This window comes from Protopterus annectens, chromosome 5.part1, assembly GCF_019279795.1.
Source record: "Protopterus annectens isolate FY-2018-M chromosome 5.part1, PAN1.0, whole genome shotgun sequence".
NCBI classification, from domain to species: Eukaryota; Metazoa; Chordata; order Ceratodontiformes; family Protopteridae; genus Protopterus; species Protopterus annectens.
Genome location: NC_056736.1, coordinates 483,045,153 through 483,068,004, shown reverse-complemented (window position 1 = coordinate 483,068,004; position 22,852 = coordinate 483,045,153).

Below are 22,852 nucleotides of genomic sequence, written 5' to 3'. Positions count from 1 at the left end.
TCCCAATTTTTGGTCCCCCCGCCCATTATTTACTGCTCTGTGACCCTTCCTCACCCTTACACCATGTGGATTCCATGGAATGTGTTCTGTGTCACAGACACACTGGTAATGAACAGAGAAGAAAATTATTTTCTCAACAAATTACCCATATAGTCAATTCCCTTGGTGCATAGCATACCTCTCAACTGTCCAGAATGTCCAGATTTTTGCCTAATATTTTTGGCCTGCATCTGATCCTCATAAAAATTATGGTTTTCTGTTAAATCACTGAGGACTGAACCAACTAAATAATGTCATACTTTTGAGTTGTAGTCTTCATATCCTTCAGAAAATGCACGCTAACACAAAATCCTGATATTCTAGTAAATTTCTAAGGTTAGAAAAGGAATATTTAAAATCTGCCCCTATTTTTGTAAAGATGTCCCCCAGAATCTTTGAATTTAGTGTTGCAAGGCATGTTCCACATGTAGGGCACAGGGATTAGTGTAGGGATGTAGGCCTATAAATAGGTTGCAGATTAAGTGTCTCAGTTTAGGTCATGTAACAAAATGTCACCTTGGTCTCCACCCAACCGTATAATCCACTCTTGTTCTTTCAACTCTGTATTATTCTTGAAGTCCCCACCTCAAGGGCTAAAAACTTAAAACGATGACTCTGAGCACTGTCCAAGACATGCTTAACTAAGGCATTGATCACTTTCTTGTTCTTGATATCATTAACATGTTCAAGAATCCTCTCTTTAATATGCCTGTTGGTCTTCCCTATGTAGTATGCAAAGCATACTTTGCAATAGGCAAAATATACTAAGTCTTTGGTCAGACAGTCAGCATAGAAAGAGGTATCTACTACAAACTCTCGCATGGGGTGTTCAAATCTACCTCCTGCATGAATAAAACTACATACATATTATTGACTGTGAAAGCACTCAGCTTTTTACTTTGTTTCTGTTTGTTGTTTTTGCTTTTATGTATCATTAAAGTGTGTGGAGTTGCTGCATCAGCTGTGGAAGTCTGCTCATCTTTTTTTTTTCTTTTTACTGACTGGTTTGTGGGTGCAGCATTCCTTACCTAGCTTGTGGACTTCGTTTTTTCTTATACAGTTTTGTGTGGTATCCACAAGCAGGATATGGCTAAGGGCTATACATTGGAATTGGACTACAATCCAGTCTGCAGTAATACTGCTCAGAATAAATATTTTGGTAGGCTGTTACAGCCTGTTATGAATCCATTATTGAACTGTTCACTGGGAATGAGAATGACAGTTGACATAGAGAATATGGGTTTACTCAGAAGCTCCGAACCCAGATGAAGGAACTTGAGGATAAACTTTATAAGTTTAAGCATCTCCAGTGGCAGAGGCTTTACTTTGAAGCAGCACTGCATCACAAAGTAGTTCTGAGGGGGCTCCGGATTCTTAAGATGCCTACGTATGGAGATTTTTATCCAGATCTGCTTAAATGCTGGCAAGGTATGAACTTACAACTTTGCTTTGACTACATGCACTTGATTGAGTTTTTTTCTACCACTGGAAAATTCACTGCTGGTAGACGTTAAGGATCTGCAATTGTTAATATGATAATTTTTAATGACTTTCTTACTGAACTTGGTGATAAACTGGGTGTGCTAGTTGATAAAATAGTAGCACATGAGAAGAGATTACAAACAATTAAATTAAGTAAATTGCAGAGAGACTTGAATGATTTCAAGTCGGGTAAAGTTTTTTCTTGGCCAAAGGAGGAGCAGGTAATGAGTTCTGCAGAACTACATGATGGTGTGTTGAGAGCAGGAGAAATACCAGAAGAATTAGTACAGGCCCCTTCAAGGGACAGTCAAGTTTGTACGATCGCTGATGAGGAATTGCCAGTACAGAATACATCACTGAGTGTCAGCATCGCCATATACAGCAGCTGTTAATGGAACTAATATGTATGCTTCTGTGAAAGCAGGTCTGGTGAATACACTCAATGATTCTTCTTTTTCTTTAATGGAACCTCTACCCATTCCCAAGGGCTACAGGAAGGGGAGGTTGAGGAGTTTCTGGAGGAAGGGCCAACTCCAGTGCAAGCAGTTTGCAGCAGACAAGGTAATGAATTGAAGCAAAACCCAGAAAACATAATTTTTACCTTGCCTTCTGTTGTTTTGACCACAGAACACTTCAATCTACTTAGGAAGGGCTTGTCTTTTATCCCAGCCCAAAGAACTGAGCTGTCAGAGATTATTTTAGACTTAAAGATGTTTGCTATAAATGTTTCTCTACAACTACAGTTTCTTGAAAATAATGAGAGGATGGATACTTTCAGGAATCCAAGTGTGCTTATGCCGGACGTTCATCCACTTCTAGAGGTTTTTATTACAGTATGTAAAGATGAGATTCATCAAGTTTTATGCGATGGGGGACATCAAGGTTTTTATAATTTGACTTTTGCTGAATTGGCATCTTTGAAGCAGTTGAAAGAACTAATATCAGTTGAAATCCATCCAGCCAACAAAGAAGGTGGTATTGTGATTCTAGACAAGGTTTTTTACATTGAATGTGTGGTTCAGATGTCGAGTAAAGACAGTGTGTGCACCCTTATTTCTAATACACAAGTTTCTGGGATTATAGAGAAGTTAGAATTTTATTAATTTAACATGTTAATGACAAACTTTATTGATGAGGAGTTAAAGTATTTTTTGGTGAAGCATCCTGTCACACCCATTCTCTATGGATTGCTGAAGGTACATAAAGATAAGATACACCCCTCCATGCATCGGATAGTGTTGAATAAGGCAGGGCCCCTCTCAATATATGTTGAAAAAAATCTGTGACCTATACTTAAGACTGTTGAGACTGTCTTAAAAGACACCAAGGATTTTTTGAATAATTTGTTTCAATTTACACGTAGCCTAGATGCTGAGAGTGAATATTTATTTATGACCTTAGATGTTACTTCTTTGTTCACAGTTATCCCCAATGAATAGGGTGCTGAGAATGTAATATCTTTTTTAATGGATGGCCACCATTTGACACCTGAAAAGATAGATTTGGTTTGTGCATTGCTAGACTTGATTATTAGTAATAATGTGTTTGTATTTAATGGAGAACACTATCCACAGAAGGTTGTCATGGCAATGGGCACAGCTTGTGCCAACAGCTACACCAACCTTGCATTGTAAAGTGGGAATACAATTTTGTGCTCAAGAACAATGATTTTTGTAGTCATATTATATATTATAGATGTTTTGTGGATGATATTTTTATTCTTTGGAAAGGGCTTGTTCAGTTGGTGGATAGGTTTTTAGAATACCTACACTCCACTGCATCCTTTCTCAAGTTCATATGTGTTAGTTCTAAAGCATCTGTCAATTTCTTAGATGTCTCAGTTAGTAGAGGTCACAGAGGGAGTTTTAAGACAGCTATATATAGGAGTGATTGTTAAAAGCACACACTGCTCCATAAGAGGAGTACGCATCCCTGACATGTTCACATAATGTGGTGAGAGGACAAGGGTTGAGGACAATGAGACTACATAATGATGAACAGAGTCTTTGAGATGCCATTGAGGGGTTGAAGCCTAATTTTTTTAGAGAGAGGTTATAGTAATAGAGAGATTGAAGGCTGTATCCAAGAGTTATGGCCTGAAAGTGATAGGATTGGTATACCTTATTTCTCAGATTGTTATAGGTCTACACATGGTCGTGAGCACATATATAGACATAGAGATGACGTTAGGATGACTCTTACGTATTCTCATAATGTGAGAGTGATTTGTGACATTATTAATAAACATTGGGGGATTTTACATTCTGATGAAGGAATTAGCAGAGTAGTGAAGGTGAAACCTAGATTTACCTTCAGGAATAGTCTGTCTCTGAAGAGGCAGTTGTGTTACAAGAACATGAGGGATGTCTATTTACCACAATCTGACCTTGAGGGGACATTTCCCTGTAAGAAGTATAAAGCATGCAGTTTTATTCATGTATGAGGTTGATTTGAGTATCCCACACAAGGGTTTGTAGTAGATACCTATTTCTATGCTGACTGTCAGACCAAAGACTTAGTATATTTTGCCTTCTGCAAAGTACGCTTTGTGTTTTACATAGGGAAGATGAATAGCATTTTAAAGAGAGGATTCTTGAACATGTTAATGATATTAAGAACAAGAAATTGACTCATGCCTTAGCTAAGCATGTCTTGGACAGTGGTCAGAGTCATAGTTTTAAGTTTGTAGCCCTTGAGCTCTTAGCTGTTAATATTAAAGATGTGGACTTCAAGAATAATACAGAGTTGAAAGAGCAAGAGTGGATTATACATTGGTTGGGTGGAGACAGGTTTCCTGGGTTGAATGATTGGGTTTCTATAAAACCACTTTTGAAGGCATGACAAAAACACTGAACCTTAGAGTTTTATATAATATTAGGTGCATTTGTTTGGAGATATTGCTGCTATGTTTACATATGACTTGTTTTTATGTTTTATACTTGAGGTTTTTTATATATTATGTTTTCTATATATATATATATATATATATATATATATATATATATATATATATATATATGTATTTATGAGTAAGCTTATTTTTGTATTGTTCTTATCCTCACAAAAGCAGGTATTAAGCAGGTCGCATTGTACTTTTAGGTGTGTACTTAATTAGATAATTGGTATTTGATTGGTATATATAGAGTAGGAGAGCTGTTTTGATTAGGTCTGAAGAAGCAGGCATATTATTGCCTTTGAAAGTGCTCAGCGTTTTACTTAGTTTCTGTTTGTTATTTTTGCTTTTATGTATCATGTGTGGAGTTGCCATGGAAGTCTGCTCATCTTATTTTTCTTTTTGCTGACTGTTTCATGGGTTGGAGCATTCCTTCCCTAGCTTATGGACTTTGTTTTTTTTCTTAACATATGGATTGATGCCTAGTTGAGAGAGTTTATCTATTTTGCCCGAGTGGGGAATAGTGTCAAAGGCTTCGGCCAGGTCAAGGTAGGCGGTGTGGACTGTCTGCCCCTCATCCATGGCTTTGGTGACTGTCTCAAAGAAGTCGACTAAATTTAGGAGACATGACCTCCCCTTGATGAAACCAAACTGTGTGGGATCAAATGATTGGAGGTTGCCAATGTCCTTGTTAATGAGGTCCATAATAATCCATTGCATAGCTTTTCAGATCAGGCTAGTTAGGCTGATGGGTCTATAATTCCCCAGATCGGTGGACTCTCCACCTTTGTGTAAAGGGATGACAGTGGCTGTCTTCCACTCAACTGGGATGAAGCCAGTACTCAGGCTTTGGTGGATTCAAGTTCCTGCCTGAGTGCATGTAGGATGCAGCCTGGGATGTTATCGGGTCCCATGGAGGCTGTATTTTTTGTCTTTGACAGAGCAGTGATGACCTATTCCCTAGATATAAGGGGAAAGGGGCAGGTACTGGGGATGCCTTGATTTACTGATGGGGGGGGGCAGAGGGGTAAAGGTTTCACTGAATCTGTCAGACAGCAAGTTTGGTATATCTACAGCATTTGTATATGTGGTGTCCTTGACCACCAGTTAACAGATCTGGGTGCTTCATTTGAGGTTGTGGACATATGTGAAGAAGGCCTTATGACTGTTTCTAGTAGATGTGGCCAATTTGGACTCGAAGTTTGCTTTGGAGGATTTCAAGAGTGTTCTTATTTGCTTGTTCAGGCTAAGGAGTTATTGCTTCAGGTTGGACACCTGCTCCTTCTTGGTCTTAGACAGTAATTTTTTCCTTTTGTTATTGAGTTTATTTATTACAGATATCCACCAGACAGGTTTACTCTTCATTGCAGAGGATGATTTAGTCCTGTCGGGTATTCTTGAGTCCATGCATCTATATAAATGCTTGTATAGTGCTTTGGTGTAGTTTTAGATATTGGTGCCAGTTCCTACAGAGGGGGAGGGGGCTGTGAAGCTGTTTACACCATCTCTGAGGAAGCTGTAATCAGCTTTGGATAAGGTTTTATGTCTGATCCTAGCTATAGGATGGTAGGGTGAGATGGTGACTTCGAAAGTGACACCTTTATGATCGGATCTTATCAGGGAGGATGATACAGGGAAGCCTTACCAGATATAATGCCAGGTAATTTCCTTCCAAACTCTAAACAGTGTGCAGCGGGAGAGCTATAGTACAAGTAGAGATGATGCACTCTGCAGGTAAGAAAAAAAAAAAAACAAACAAGGTATGCTATTGCATAAGAGAATATGCTAACACAGCAAATCACCTGCAAGGGCATGGTTAGACTACTTACTGTTACAGGATAGGAAGGGGAGTTCAAAGTGCAAAGTCCTTTGCATAGACTTAACAGATGTAGGTCTGTGGAAGATGTACCCCAAGGAATGGAACAAGAAAGTACATACTATGAGGGAAGGCGGTATATTCCAAGTTACTCTGCATAATTACACAAGTACACTGAAATTAGTGAGGCACAGCTAAAGCTGCTTATTACTGGTTGGGGCTAACAAAATGCAGGGAAAACTACCATCTAGAATCACCAACTACAGAGATAGAATAGAAGGCACTTACAAAGGATTTGGGAGACACAAGCATAATCTAAGAACAGTAAACATCAGAGAACTCTATAGTTATGTATGGCAAGTATGTTATTCATGTCTTTGTCACTCACATATGCAGATTTAGTGTTCCAGATGTGTGACACATGGAAGTCCAACACAATCATTCTACAATACCCACAGATAAGGCAGCACATGTGTATTGGCAGACATACAGAAAAGGAAGCTATAGAGGGGACCATCCTTAAGTAAAGTCTGTATCTGTAAATGAGATTTGGCAATGAAATCTGACTGGCCAAGACAGACATCAGACTGTTAAAGGTGAAGTGTTCTCTAAAGCTGGTGACTCTGGTGTGTTACACTGAGTACAGACAGCAACATGGCTCTAATACTGAGAATATCCTAATGTTGTGCAGGCTGGGAATACACCATAACTGATTGAAATCCACTTCTTGTGTGATAGAGAGCACTTGTATGTCACTGCCTATGTTTCTAGCCATATCTAGCTAGTACAGGATATATGCATGACAAGGTAAAACACTCCATGGTTCCCACACCCACAGAGCAACCTACAGCTGACATCACTGGCATCCAGTTGCCAGCCTTACTAACCTGTAGAACATGGATGCTGACCAGCCCTCTACAAGTAGTGTTGACATCATGTATACTCCATATGAGGACAGCTTGACAGCAGATATTGGACAGTGACCAGCCAATGTGACATGCCAAGGCTAGTGATAGTAGGATTGCTATATCATTTAGAGCATGAGGTGCTATCTAAATGAAACTGGGCATGTACTGAGTGGAGGATAAAGGCCCGAATAGACTGGGCTATCACATTACACCATGCTGAATTGGAAGAGATACTGAAATTATTGCCAAACTAACAGGGGCCAGATGCAGCCATTGCACAGGTAATGGCACTGTGTTAAGAAATATGGCAGAGTGCAAAAACAGCAGTGATTTGCCTATTCAAGTAATGCAGAGTGTCCTCAGAAAGCCAGATGACAATACACTACAAGGAATGCCTTATCATGCTATACTCCATTACACCATCACCAGAATATGGCAGAGGAAATGGGCATCCATTTCCTTACCAACTGCATCCCTAGCAGACATTGATGTCAGCTAGTATTGACTCTGCAGTGGTACCTTCCTCCTATGAAGAAAGTCAGATATGGATGCCAAGGACTCCATTGTTTGGCTAAGTAAATTGCAAAATCTGGCATATCTGTGCTGGTCACACATCAGACATGAGGATGCCATATTCGCAGCACATGCAGAAGTGTGCCATCAGGCATACACCTCGGATGGCTCCATTGGCACACCCACTGACAATAGGATTGTTTCCCTGGTTTACTGTCTAATGAAAAAGAAAACAGAGGCAGCATATAACAATACTGGGAGGAGTCTGGGAATATGCATAATGCTTAAGGAGAGGCACAGAATTTGATTCACTTCAAGGCAGACTGTCTAGGCTTAACGTGCTTAATGGCATGGCTGCAGAGTTTGGATGCATCTTTCATCAAGAGTACATCATAACCAATTTTGAGAAGGCAACAATTCATGCCAGTCATAAGACATTGCCCAGGAGAATCCTAAAGGGCTGCCTGTTCCATTTTGTCCAGATTATTTGGAGGCAAATCCAGCATCATCACCTTGTTGCCCATATGGTATGGACACTGCATTTTCTATAGCCCTCTCCAAGTTGATTGCATTGGCTTTTCTACCAGAAGATGATGTTGTGCCTGCATTTATGGAGATTGTTTCTATACTGCCTGAATGTGCTAAGCCCATAACAATATTTCTTCCAATCATTATGTGCATGGCCATTCAAAGAAATATGCATGCCACTCTGTTGTACCACTGTGATTACTAACATCTTATCCTCTACAATTCTGGAATGTCTGAGATGTCTCTGACATGGATCTTCTGTGAGCCAATAATCAGGTGAAAACATTTCACCAGTGGCTAAAGATGTTACTTGGGCAGCCTACTGCACAGCTTTCTGACCCTCTGCCTGTTCTGCAACAGGATGAAAATCTAACTGATATCTGAATAGAATAATTTCTCAGGAAAAGACAGTTAACCATGTAGAAAAGTTGTTGTTGTAAGGCATCATCACCTAAACACATCCCCCAACATAAGTGTGACTACAGCAATGTGTAGTATTTCTTATATGCCGGGGCATAGTTTTACAAGTCGTGATTAAATTTAAGCAATACCCCATAGCTGGGTGTTGGTAATGCTGGATTTACCCATGGTTGGTGTGATTTGGTCATTAGAGTGAAGCCCGAGTGACAAACAAAGCCAACCGTGGGTAAATCCAGCATTGCTCACACCCAACAGTGGGTTATTGCTATTATACATTAACAGTACTTAAGAAAAAAAATACTTACTTTTCTTAAATAATGTCTTTGTATAATGCCTCTGTGCTGCCCTTCCGTGGTTTTACAATATCCTGGGGGCTTTTTTCTGATGTACTGTGCATGCGTATGGGACTTTTGTTCCCATGCTTATGCAGTACATCAGTGCTGTGCAGAGGTAGCAGCAGAGAAAGGAAGATCTCCGTTGCTTTTTTTTTTTTTTAATTGAAAATAAAAAAAATAAATCGGTAGGCTTTTTATGTTCGGATGAGCTGGGATAGACAAAATAAAAGGATAACCAGGTAAGTTTCTTTAGTTTTGCAGAGCATATCTGATTATCCTCTTATTTTTGTCTGTGCCATCCCCTCGTTCATTTCATGTCTTCGATTTCTTTTTTGGGGCAAAAAAGAAATAAAAGTAAAAAAATTGGAAGATATACTAATGGGAAAACGTCCGGGCAACCGGACCTTTTTCCATTAGTATATTCTCAGATTTACAGCAGGCGTGCTGGTTGAGCTGGCCAATCAGCATGCTCATTTTTAAGTATTAATAGCCAGTCATTGTATAATAGCATATAGTGCACACCAAGCTCTCCGCACATTACTTCCAATGCCATATTAAGAAAGGCTTTGTTCATTGTACATTCCTTTCACAGTGCCACATTCATACCCACCTAGCTGCTGGATGCTGCAGCCTGTACTGCAGATAGTTATACCTTTTGTGACAATAGGAAGTACTGCTAGCCATAACAGTAGAAGTAGGGCAGAGGATGTGGAACACATGCCAGCACAGCTAGCTGGAATTGTATAAAGAATTATTTGTCATTTGCGTATCAAAATGATTTGTACAGGCACTTGTGTTTAACAATGTATTTTTAAAGTTGCTTGTGTTAAAATGTACCAACAGTATTTCCTGCTGGACAGAAAAGAAATGTATATGCATTATTGTAACAGTATATATGACTTTGTATATTCGCTATTCAGTTAGGATGGTATATTCATCTGAATTCTTTCTTTATCATACATATAGATAGATAGATAGATAGATAGATAGATAGATAGATAGATAGATAGACAGGTGTAGATATAGGTCAAAAAGCACACAATAATGAAATGCATTTAAGCTTTCTAATCAGTTGAATGACAGTAGGTGCAGCTGACAAATTACATGAACTTCAGGAAGTTCAGTTCGGATATATCAACATGAATGTTATAATCTTTAAGTGTAGGCAGTTGGAATCATATGCAGTTTAACATATTTTATTGTTAGTGTATTTTTAGTTTATCATTTTAATTAGCAAACCAAGCAATGCCAAATGCATTCTGATTATGTGATATTATTTATTACTTGGAAGGAGTGCAGATAATTAAAGCTACTAATGAGTTTTATTCTGCAATCCATGGTTTGATTCACTTAGCCTCCATTTCTCTACTATATGAATATTAGCATGTCAATTAGCCAGCCAGTATTTGGATGTCACCCCTGAAAAAGGCATATATGTCTATTGAGATAAGCTTGTCAACAAATTAATAAAATAAGACCAATACTACTCAAACAAGCGTAGGTATGTATTGTTTGCTATTGAGATGTATATTGGTATCTTTCAATATAGTCCGAATAAATCAGTTGCACAAATTTTGAATGATGAAGATAGTTTAACTATGTAAGAACTATTTTTTACATATTTACCAGCAGTAATGTTAGCTCCAGCAAGAACTGACACCAGTTTTATCTCTCTCAATCCTAATTAATATTCAAGTAGTGAAATTAAGTGCCACCCTGTGATGACTAATTACTTCTAGGGAAAGTACTCTCTCACAAGCATTTTTTTTTCTCATTTAGCTAGAATTGCATTTAAACTACAGCAGTACTTCAAATTTGTGTGCAGATTACCTCAGCCAAGCCCAGAAACAACTTTCAGCCTTGCTACACAAACTGTTTCTTAGTTTACATATGCACATTGCATCCTGACTTACTTATCAAAACAACACTTGATAAGATATACATGAACTATGCTTGTTTCATACACTTACTGCAGTTTTTGTTCCTGACTATATACAGTATAACCATCTCATTCAGGCTACCTCCCTAATCACCTCTAGTCTTTGGTCACTTCTCAAGAAATGGTCCAGAAGGCTGCAGGTATTTTCCTAGAGTTGGATGGCATTATAGATTTTTTTCAGATTTAAAAATATTTCTTTTTTCTCTTTTTCTCTGAAATTCATGAATTTTAACCATGTCAGAGTTTGTGGCTGCTCCAGATTTCTTTTTGTGCTAGGGTACAACAGGGGGTACAGTAGCTAGGATGTGGGCAACATAGGACACTTCAAAAAGGAAACACCAAGACACCATACTACTAAAGTGTAGCATACTTGATAATTGGTAAGAAGTCTCCCATATTCCACTGTTAAAAATGAAAGACCAGTTGCCTATTAAAAAATGAATAGCAATCTTACAAATCCTGGCAATGTTCGCAACACAAAAAATATTGATTTGTCGTGCTCAAGGATTATGGTTTGGATGAAGTGCAGTTATGCTATAATGTAACAAGTCAAGGGTGTAGCTACAAATACAACAGAGGTGGGAAATGTGATGCACAAAGACATCCGTGTCACAGTAGAAAATAAAATCATTAACCCAAATTCAAGAACAGAAATTCAGATGTATGTTTGTGCGGCATTGTATGCAAAACCATTTTTAAACAAATACAGCACATTTTGGCAACTATAAGGGTAAAAGATATATCCTCTCACTGTAGAATTTGGTGAATGGCAAAGTAATTTAAGTGGAAGCCAAACTTGTCAGTTAACAGCTCCTGGACTGCAATGACAGTTTTGATACCTCAGGAAGAATATGGGGAGGATATGTCAGCATTTTAAAAAAATGGAAACCCTAAAACATACAGTTCAGCTAGTTTATTTTGCTGAGCATTCACAACTAATGTTAAAGAGTTAACAGCTGTTCTATGAACACAAATGGCAGGGATTTAACCAAAAATGTAAAAATGAAAATAGTTTTGAGAAGATGTACAAGATGCCTGCAACATACAGTATCGCCATTCTATTTAAATGGAAGTTAAAAAACATGATTCCCAAATGTATAGCATGACATGTATAAAGGGGTCTAGAAGTGGATTCTGGAAAAAAAACACTTCCAAGATTACTGTACAGTGGCATATCTTTTGAGATATAAAGACCATACCTTCTTAATGATTCCAGTGCATTAAAATAGTCAGATTACAAAGATATAATGAAATGCAAAAGGCCTTTGATACCATTCCCCACTCAGGAATCATAGAAAAAACTCACTAAGTTAAGCATCAACCCCTATATCACTAGGTGGGTTGCAAACTGGCTCATAGATAGAACCCACAGTGTGAAAGTAGCTGACTCCAAGTCAGACAGCCGACCAGTCACGAATGGAGTCCCACAGAGTTTGGTCCTGGATCCTCTCCTGTTTGGTATCTACTTCTCTGAAGTCCAGGCCAACATGAAGGGATTTGGGCTGACAAAGTTCACAGACAATTGGAAGTTGGGAGCTATTATTAACTCCTCAAGTGATGCTGACATCCTACAGAAAGGCCTCACTGAGACCAACAACTGGTGTTAGAACCATGGCTTTAAGCTCAATGTCAAAAAATGTGTTGTCATCCTCTTTGGGGAAAAACCCACTTCCCTTGAATTACCACATTGATGGTAGTCCACTGAACACAGAAGGCATTATAAGAGATCTGGGAACACAGGTTGACAGCAACCTCTCTTTTGACCACAACATTGCCACTATGGTCAGAAAGTCCTTCTATGTGGCACATCTCATTACTACGGGTTTTGCATCCAGGAAGAAAGAGGTCATTGTCTCCCTCTACTCTTCCCTCATTAGGCCAATCATTGAGTACAATGCCCCATTTGGCATGTACCTCACTAGACACCTGCAACAACCGGAGAGGGTGCAAAAGTACCTCACAAAGAGGATCCTAGGCCTTAAATAGTTGTCCTATATGGACAGACTAAAAAAACTCAAATTATTCTCTGTCTCATATTGCCTACTTATAGGCAATCTCTGATTGACTTACGAAGCTATGTCTGACCAAGCTCTGTTAGAAATGCTACATCTAAAGAAAACACAATCCCTCTGCACCACACCCTCCAGAGACCTCAACCTCATTACCACAATCAACAGAGCATGCTGGAGGGACAGGTTGAAAACCCAGAGACTGCCCATGCTATGGAATAGACTTCTCTTACATGTCATGCAGAGCACCTCACTGATCCTCTTCAAGACAAATCTTGATGAGTGGATGGGAAATAGAAAATTCACCCTGGGGATCAATCCTGTGGCATTACTTGACAGAGACACTAGAAATTAAGGACAGGTGGCACGATGCCAGGGTAATCCTATCGGCTAGGCTTGTAAAGGCTCCAGGGCCATTAGCCTAGTACACACCTATGAACCTATGAAGTATAGTGGCAAACATTATTTATTCATACTTTTTATTGACTGTGTTAATCCCACTAGACCAACAGCCTCTTTTCAAGTGAGAGCTGAGGTAGTATTCATACTGGCTAAGTAAAATTTGCTAGGACACCCGGGAACTTGCCTAATTGTTTTGATAAGTTTCGGCACAAAAAGAAAGTCAGTCTCTGACCCTGCGCTGATGGATATGCTGCACATCTGGAAGTCAAATGGCACAAGAGTCACTCACTTTAGGGATCTTAACCTAGCCTGTGACATTAACAGAATATGCTGGAGAGACATTGCTGCAAGATGGAATAAACTTCCAATTCGTGTGAAGCAGAGATCCTCACTAATCCTATTCAAGCACAACCTGGACAAATGGATGGGAGACTGCAAATTTACCCAAGGGGTGGCACCCATGTCTGTTATGGACAGGGGTAGTCGGTGTCTCTTATATATTTTTCTCTAAAAAATTATATAAATCTAACCAAGGGCAATTGATGCCACTAAGGTTGAACATGGCTAAGCTTGTAAGGGCTCTAGAGCCACTAGCCTATTAACCTCCTATAAACATTTGAACCTATATGTGCCATGGGATCTTTTATGTCCACCTGATTTCCTATCAACTCAATACTTCGGGTCTCAATGGGGTATCAGTCCAAAGGACAGCAAACCCAGAAGTGCAGTATCCTTCTTATGCTGTGCTACAGTGTTAGAAATCTATCTGTGTAATGTGGGAAGAGAATCCAAAGCCTTCTGGAACAAAGACCAGTGTGCTCCCTGTGAAGCTACTGATTCTGCAAACAAACCTATGCTAGTTTTCTGTAGCCCCTCTAAGAAAAACAGCACTGATAAAGACTAAAACTATACCAAGCAAATACATGAACTGTCAAGTACCCTGTTTCTAGTTTGCTGAAATATCTCCAAAAGAAACAATTTAGATCTGGATATTTGGGGTAGGACCAATTTATATAGTCAACAACTCAGGACAATGACAAAATTAATTGAAAGGGATAAAATCAGGAATAATTTTTAAATATTACTTTTTATTCCCTTATGAATTAATAGAACAAGATGTTTTGCATCAATATGAATTTTGTGGACAAGAAGTATGAAACTAACAACTTGTAACAAACAAAACGGTGTACAAGGCAGGCAACCAAAACTCATAAGTGGAAAAACACCTTCCTGCCAGTCAGACCAATGGTGCAAATAACAAACGAACTTGTAGTTGTCCAAAATCAGTTTAATCCAACAATAATCACAGTAATCAAGCGCTTTCGTCCAGCACACACTGGACTTCTTCAGAACTTCAATTGGTACAACAGATGGTTCTTATTTTGAAGGTGAAATGTTTCACTTCTCTGCTACTGCAGCCTCTGCTACATGTCCCAAGGCACTAAGTGGAGGAGTAGAGGATAACTTAGGATGTTTTACCAGCTCTGGAAGACTAGATGTTGCTTCTCATTTATGTTCAGAAGGCAGGGATGTTGAAGTAGATTTCAGAATGGTTGCTGGAGCTTTGGACTCAGTGCTCTGAGTTTTTGAGCCAAGGGCAATAAAATCAGCAGGATGAGGATGACCAACCATGGGTGGATGACTCTGATAGCAGGCTTATTTCACCTTCAATAAAAGAACCATCTGTTGTACCAATTGAAGTTCTGAAGAAGTCCAGCGTGATTATTGACTACTGTGATTATTGTTGGATTAAACTTATTTTGGACAACTACAAGTTCATTCGTTATTTGCACCATTGGTCTGACTGGCAGGAAGGTGTTTTTCTATTTGAAAATAATGACTTGTGTTACTGACTGTAATCATCAACAACTTACTAGAAAATAAGACAAATGTCATCAGGGACAGGAAAACGTTTGAAGGAAAAATTGAAGATGTTCTATAAAAATAGGGAAATCTGAGAATTATGGGTAACTGAAAAAAGTAATGTCTGATCATAATAATCCACTCCAGGGTTTCAGTACTTTTTTGGATCAGCATTAATTTAAATGATGCAGTTCTGATTTTCTGAATGTCGTTGTAACTGTGTATGAATAAGTCACAGCAGACAAACTTAAGAAATTGTAGTTTTAATGACCGACATAACTCAAATGATGTATCCTTATATTCTTAAGCTGAGGCTTCTTTATTCTCAGAGGTTTTGTTTTTTCTAACACCTTTACTGAGTTATCACTTGTGACATAGGTAAATTTAAATTCGTATAAAAGTAATCAAACTATATTAACATAACAAACATTATACTTCACATATATTTTTCTATATCATATAAGCTAAGCAGTATTACATAAATCATTTGATCCCTGCTTTTTTTACAAGAAACATCTTCATTAAACTATCACATACTACATAGGCAGTCATACATTTATATAAATGAAAGCAAACCACACCGACAGTCCTAATCGCATTTTACATCACAGATCATACTGACACACTCCGAGTTGCAAACATTATACATCACCTATAATCTACCCAATCATTTTCAGTCAAACATTACATAGCTCATGTAAGTCCAGCTGCCTTTTAGGCCTCATACTCCCTTGTATGTGTTGTTCCCACAATTCCCATTTTTCCTATTTAGTTTGCTCCTTCCCTTTTTTAAAGATGTCATTTCCAGTTGTTTTATCTCTGCTACTATATTCAATGCTTCCAATATAGTTGGTTTAGAATTTGATTTCTATTTTCTAGTAACTTTTTTGGCAGCCACCATTAGACACAGCAAGGCCTTAGCATGCCTAGGCAATTCTGATTCTGTGTCATAGCTCTCAGAGAGTTTAATACGGTTTGGCATTACTATAATTTCCACAGCACCAACTAGTGAAAGAATTAAAAAAACTGCAGCTATGGTCAACTCTCCATCTTGGAGCACTGTACTACATCTCACAAGCCTATGTCACACGTGATAATTCAATAATGGTGTTAAAAAAAGATAGACAGATAGGCAAAAGTTGGAGCATTTAACAACTGGGGGGAGTTCACAGCGTTGTTAAAATTTTACTTTATACTTGTTGAACCACATACACAGTTCTTCATGGTTTTGGGGTTCTTAGGAGAAACAATTTGAATAGATGGCCACGCAAAGCAACCACCCCACCCCAAAAAAATGTTGCCTTCAGATAGTATCAAGCAACCAAGAAATACAGGTAAGAGCAAGTTTGCAACATCATGAATGCCATTACATGCGTAACACCAACAAGCAAAAGAATTTAGGAAACTGAAGATGTAATTAGCCTTCCATCTTCAAAATGTGAAATGCTGCACAACATGAACATATGATAAAATGTGACACATTTACTAAACTAGGAGGGCTCACACCATGGTTAAACTGTGGACTGTATGCTTATGAAATGTTTGTTGTTACCCCAGTATACTTTTATTTGCCAGACAGTCTCATGATTACAATATACATTTTTCTTTTACACTATTTATAAGAGAAAAAAAGTTTAAAAAGCAGTTGTAATGTAAAGTGTTTTATAACACACCCAGCTCTTCAAACATTAGATTCCTGAGAGTAAACTGAAAAGGTCCAAGCCCTCCTCTCTCATACACAAATATATGAAAATAAGAAAATTATTCTCGTATTCTCATAGCATATCTAGTTATAAATTACCTGTGACAACAACTCACCCCATCTGGTCATTCTAATAGATAAGTGTAGAGTTACATATTTCTTGTATTTTTGTTCATTCAATTTCTTTTGTAACTCGGGTGTTGGTGAACACTGGTTGTCATCCAAGGTGTTGTGGAGCGTCACCTTTGGCAAGCATGTCATAGGTTTACCATCACTATCCTAGAACTTAGAAATACTTTTCATACAGGGCTGGTCTTAAAAATTCAGAGTTCCCTAGTAACAAAGGCAAAGCATAGCTTATCTTTTTTTTGCAAACTAATGTATTTATTCATATTGATCAACCTCTTAGCACAACACATCTGGACAAAGCCTTAAAGTAATGGGGACTAAGGCCCCAAAAATTGAGAAATATTTTAAATAGTGCTCTTATAAACGTAGTTGTTAGAATAACAGAATTTCTGTTAGCATGTATTTTCTGACAGATATGAAGTCTGAAACTCAATTGTATGTCATTATTTATTATCTTCAACCCTCCTCAGCTACTGATTTGCCATTGAACAATGACACTTAGCAATCTTTCCGCATTTGCACAAGCACCAAAGTCAAGGATTTTCCCCAACAACCACGTCAACAGTCTGTCCAAATTTGCACAGAAACCAAAATGAAACATTTCCCTCAAAGACCCCTTCAGCCATCTCTCCAAGTTTGCACAAACACCAAAATGAATTGTTTGCCAAAAAGACCCCTTTAGCAGCCTAAATTTGCACAAGCACCAAAAGGAAATGTTTCCTTCATGACTCCATCAGCCTTCTGTCCATGTTTGCACATGCTCAAAAATTAAACATTTCCTCAATGATATTTTCATCAGTCTGTCCAAGTTTGCACAAACATCAAAATTAAATGTTTCCCCAAACACTGCCTTCAGAAGTCTGTCCAAGAAGCACACTAATATGTAATCCTACTTACTTGAGAGACTTATTGTTTTTCTATCTAATACACCAGATGCAGCCATAGTGAGATGAGGGATATAACACTTTTGAAAACTAAACAGCTTGATGTGGGTGCCAATGATATAGCCTAAGGTAATGTACAGTCATCACTGGTCTTTAGAAGTGGTGCCCAAGCAAGATTATGTAAACTTGGGATGGGAGGCACAAAGAATTGTCTCATATGTCCATTAAACGTACACATTGCTGGTTCCCCCTAAATGGAAAAACAAATAAAAATATTTGTTAAAATTTATATATTTTCTTCATGTTTCGTCAGCAAATTTTCCCCTGGACTAGAGGCAGCATGTAATTCACATTTTTTTTTTGGGAGTGGGGGTCCATAGACCAGGACACTCAGGGGGGCAAGGCAGTTTCACAGGAGGTCACATGCCCCCCTCATACCCCCTGTAGCAATGCCACTGGTCAGAGTTTGTGGACATAATGCCATGGACTGCTCAGTGATTGGGCTTTACAAACAGAGGCTGTAGATTCTCTACTAACATCATTTATATCTCAAAAGAAAGCTTTTTAAACGCCAAACTTATTTCTTTTTAACACCAAACTTATGAGTTAAAAATTCTATGAATACAGCCAGTTGTCTCCATCATGTATCGATTTTTCATCATAGCAATGCACTACTTATCTCTTCTTTCCACAACTTAGTTATTATCTAACTAGCTGCATTGTCAGGCAGTGATGTTTATATTATATTTATTTGCACAAAAGTGTCCAAGATACTCTGAGTAACATTTATAGTTTTATACCATTTGTTTTGAAAACAGAGACATGACAGCTCAATAAAAGCCATGGATTCCATATTTCTGAAATGACCATTTAGTACTCAACAAGCTTTCATTTACACTCTAAATAAGCATAATTTATTGTAGATTCCTTCATCATCTTTCTGACCAATTACAGTCCTTGAGCTGCCTTACTATCTTTCAAAAACAGTCAGTCCATACCACTATAATTCTTATGCCTTGGTAACGATTTGTCACATACTGAAATCAATTTGAGATCAGAGCTCTGCCCCATTTCACAATAAAATAAAAAATAAAATAAAGAAATAAATACATAAATAAAGACCTTATGCCTCAGCAGTTTTGACATTTTGTGACACAAAGTACTTATTAATGTATCTTCTGTTAGAGAAGTACTTAGCTTTATTGCAGTTGACAATTTATTTCAAATGTTGGTTGGCACTGGGGCATTAATCTATCTGATACTTTCCTGTTATGTATCTAGTGTTTGCTACTAAGCTCAAGGTTACAGTCAGTATGGTTAGGAAAATAACTGATATGATTACATAATTATTCGACTATCCAGCCAAATCCAGTATAGTCTGTCCATCCCCAAGAAGGCTGTGTATATCTATTACCAAACAACTCTGAGGGGTAGTTTGCAATTGGCATTTGTATAGGATAACTTAGGTCTTATTTCTTAGTAGGAACTAAAGTGAAGATGTCCTCAAATGTTGTCTCTAGACTGTGTGAATGCTAGACAGAGGTTTAGATTGCAGCCTAATGAAATGCATGCACCCCCACGTTCACTGCTCGCTATTTTACTGTGACACTTATTCATCTTCAGTAGTGCCCTAAAAACTTAATCAAAATTCAGGCTCATTTTATGGCTCTTGGTAATGCTATTTAGAATAAAATAAACCTGTGATAAGGAAAGCAGTTTAAGTATAACCTGCCATATTATCAAAACCAATCAGCTACAAGGCAGGAATGCAGTTTCATTAGAATTTGCCATACTTTAATTTCAAATGTTCAGGAAGGTTGAGGCCCAAATGATTTTTGAGCATCCTCACTGCCTCGTACTTTAGTATAGAAGTATAATCCCTGACTATGACCTGAACAGCTCAAGTTTCACTATTGGTCAGTCACTGAAGGATCTTGACATCAGAGATTGGGAGTTAGTGTCCCATGCCAGCTTGACCATCCTGGAAGGTTACAGTTGGTCTATTTCATTGAAATGCAAATGTATTTTGGGGGAAGGATGTCCTGTATGCAGAAGTAAATAGAATGGGTTTTGGTTTGATATCTGCAATGCGTTGAGCTTCTAGCAGCCTGTAGGGAAATATCCATGCTCTCAGGAGACGGTACTACATAGCTGTATTTCTTCAAGCATACATGTAACTGTCGGGGAAGGGTTTATGGCCCCATAGGTTCATAGGTATTTACTAGGCTATTGATATGTAAGGATCTTAAGAAGCTTAGTCTTACATTTCCATGGTAGCAACTAACCTTTATATTATGCATATGAATAGCTTTAGAGAAGTGAGAGACAAGGATATGCTAGGACTTTTACATATTTCCCCATCCATAAGGTGCTAATCCAGGGGTGAATTTGTGGTTATACATCCATTCTTCTGAACTAGAATTAATTAGAATAAGAGAAGCACTTTATTTGATATGGAGTGAAAGATGGTTCCACAAAACTGTTATTCTATGTGATATATTTACTTATCCATCAGTATGTTCTATTTACTTTGCAAAACAGATGAAGATCTCTTGATGACTTTTTATGATATTATTGGACTGATAAATGTGTACGAGGTCTGACAGAATACAATCTGTTGAACCTCTATATGGGAGAAAGATGTCCTCACTCAGTAGCTTGCATGATACTGAGAACAGAGACAATGCGTTCAAAAGGTCTGCATAGTTTTTATGATTTAGGCTCTTGATTGCCTTTTAATGAGAAAGCATCGTGGTCATTCCATTTTTGACAAGTGCTTGGACTCATACATAATGAAAAGGACATTATATTCAAAGACTTGCCTAATGAGTGCAAGCCACAGAGCAACAATTATACCCTGGACCTGGACGCAATGCTTTTAGACATAAGCAGGACTTCCTTGCATTGATGGATAAATGGTAGTCAAAGAACAGTTCATTGTCAAAATAAGTTCCCAGATCTCTAACTATAGGATCAATTTTCAGGGATATGTGTTCAGTGTAATAGTTAGGGGAGACATGCATGCCAAAGGATGCAATTATAGCACTTCTTGGCATGTAGTTTTATTTCATGGTTTTGACAACAACTATCAGTTTAGGATAACACTTCCTGGAGGATCCTGGAGTGCTTTGGGGAGTTTACAATGGCACTAAGTTAACAGTTGTCTGCAAACTTTGTCTTTCACAAACCATTAATATTAGCTTTACCCATAGGAAAGTAAACACCAAAGAGGATTGAGCAAAGGACTGAACCCTGGTAATCAGGATAAGATAAGGTCACCCAGAGTAACTTCCTTTGTTCTAATTATATACAATGTGAATGGGGTGTAGTGGCCCAGTGGAATTGTCCAACTACAAAAAAGTATTTTTTTTATTTGTTTGTTTTTCAGCTTTTAAGGATAGATCTAAAAAGATCACTCTTTTGTGTCTGCTCATATGAGACAATTGTATATATCTAAATCTATCTATATATATCTATATACTTACACACACATATATATATATATATATATATATATATATATATATATATATATATATATATATATATATATCTTACACATGCACACACATACAACCATAGCAAAGAAGGAAAGAAGACTTCCCTATGTGAATGCAAAGCACTTTCTTTTGGGTCAACATCCATCGCAAATCAGATGCTGAAAATGGTAAAGTGAAAAAAACATGACAAACACTATAAAAGTCCATTTGTTTCAGAGGTGTAAGACCTTAATGCTCTAAAAAATTATGCAAACCAAGTACTCGGCTGCACCACAGTGAAGAAAAAGGGAAAAATCCCCTGAAAAGTACGCCGTTATCTTGCACAAAGCAATACAATGTGGTGAAACTCACGTGAACATTATATTGCCTCACTAAAGCCACACAGGGGATGTAGTAATGCTATCATATCACTATGCCAGCAAAAGTCATGATAGTCAGTATAATGATCTAAAACAATGGGTTATTTCTCTTTGCAGACATGAGCATATATATATATATATATATATATATATATATATATACATGTATAGAGAGAGAGAGAGAGATAAATCATTTCAGCTGCTCATTATATACTTCTTTCAGCTAGAAGAGCAAGGCTAAATCAGGTATGTATTGGTATTTTAGAGTAGCCTTTCAACCTGCATGGAAACAGAAGAACTACATATGCATGGAGAGAAAATATACAAACTCTACACACTCAACAGCAATGAGACCAGAACCCTGGATGTTAAAGCTGTGAAATACATATATTAGCAAATGAGCCACCATACAAATACCTGTTGTGCCTTTTGTCGTATTATTTCAAATTTCATTATGAACATTTTTACAAATTTTCTCTATCTTTAGACATTGAAGCAAATGCTAAACTTTGACATTGCTAAGCAATATAAATGTCTAAATGCACAGAAGTGTACGATTAGTCTCTGATTTGTGATTTATATTTCATAATCTTTATATTAGTATAATAGATGACATGATGTAATAAAGTAATGATTTTCACTATGCCAGCTACTTGAATGTTTAGTAATTTACTGTCTGTCCCACTGCTACTTCATTTGATATGTAACACTTACAAATGTAATACTTTTAATGACTTACTATAATTCTCATTTAAAATATGAGATTGCATGATTTGCTGGTTTACATTCAGCATAGTAACTCATTAGATGGACCTATGTAATATAGATGGAGGATGGAGAGAAGGGAGAAAAAGTAATTTAATATTGGGGGGGGGGGGCAGAAATAATAAAGATGCAGTTGTGCTCATACATATGGCCTGCTTTTATTAAGTTTCTAGATGCAGGCATTCAATTAAAAAATACCGTTTTAAGGCTAACATATCTTAAAACAGCAGATCTTTAAAGTACTGTTGATGTTGCTAAATTTTATATTTTGATAAAAAAATGTCAGCTTGTGTTAGACTTCAAGCTTGGCAACATATGCACTAGCATACGGAAACTGATATATAACATATTCATCTCTGCAATTAG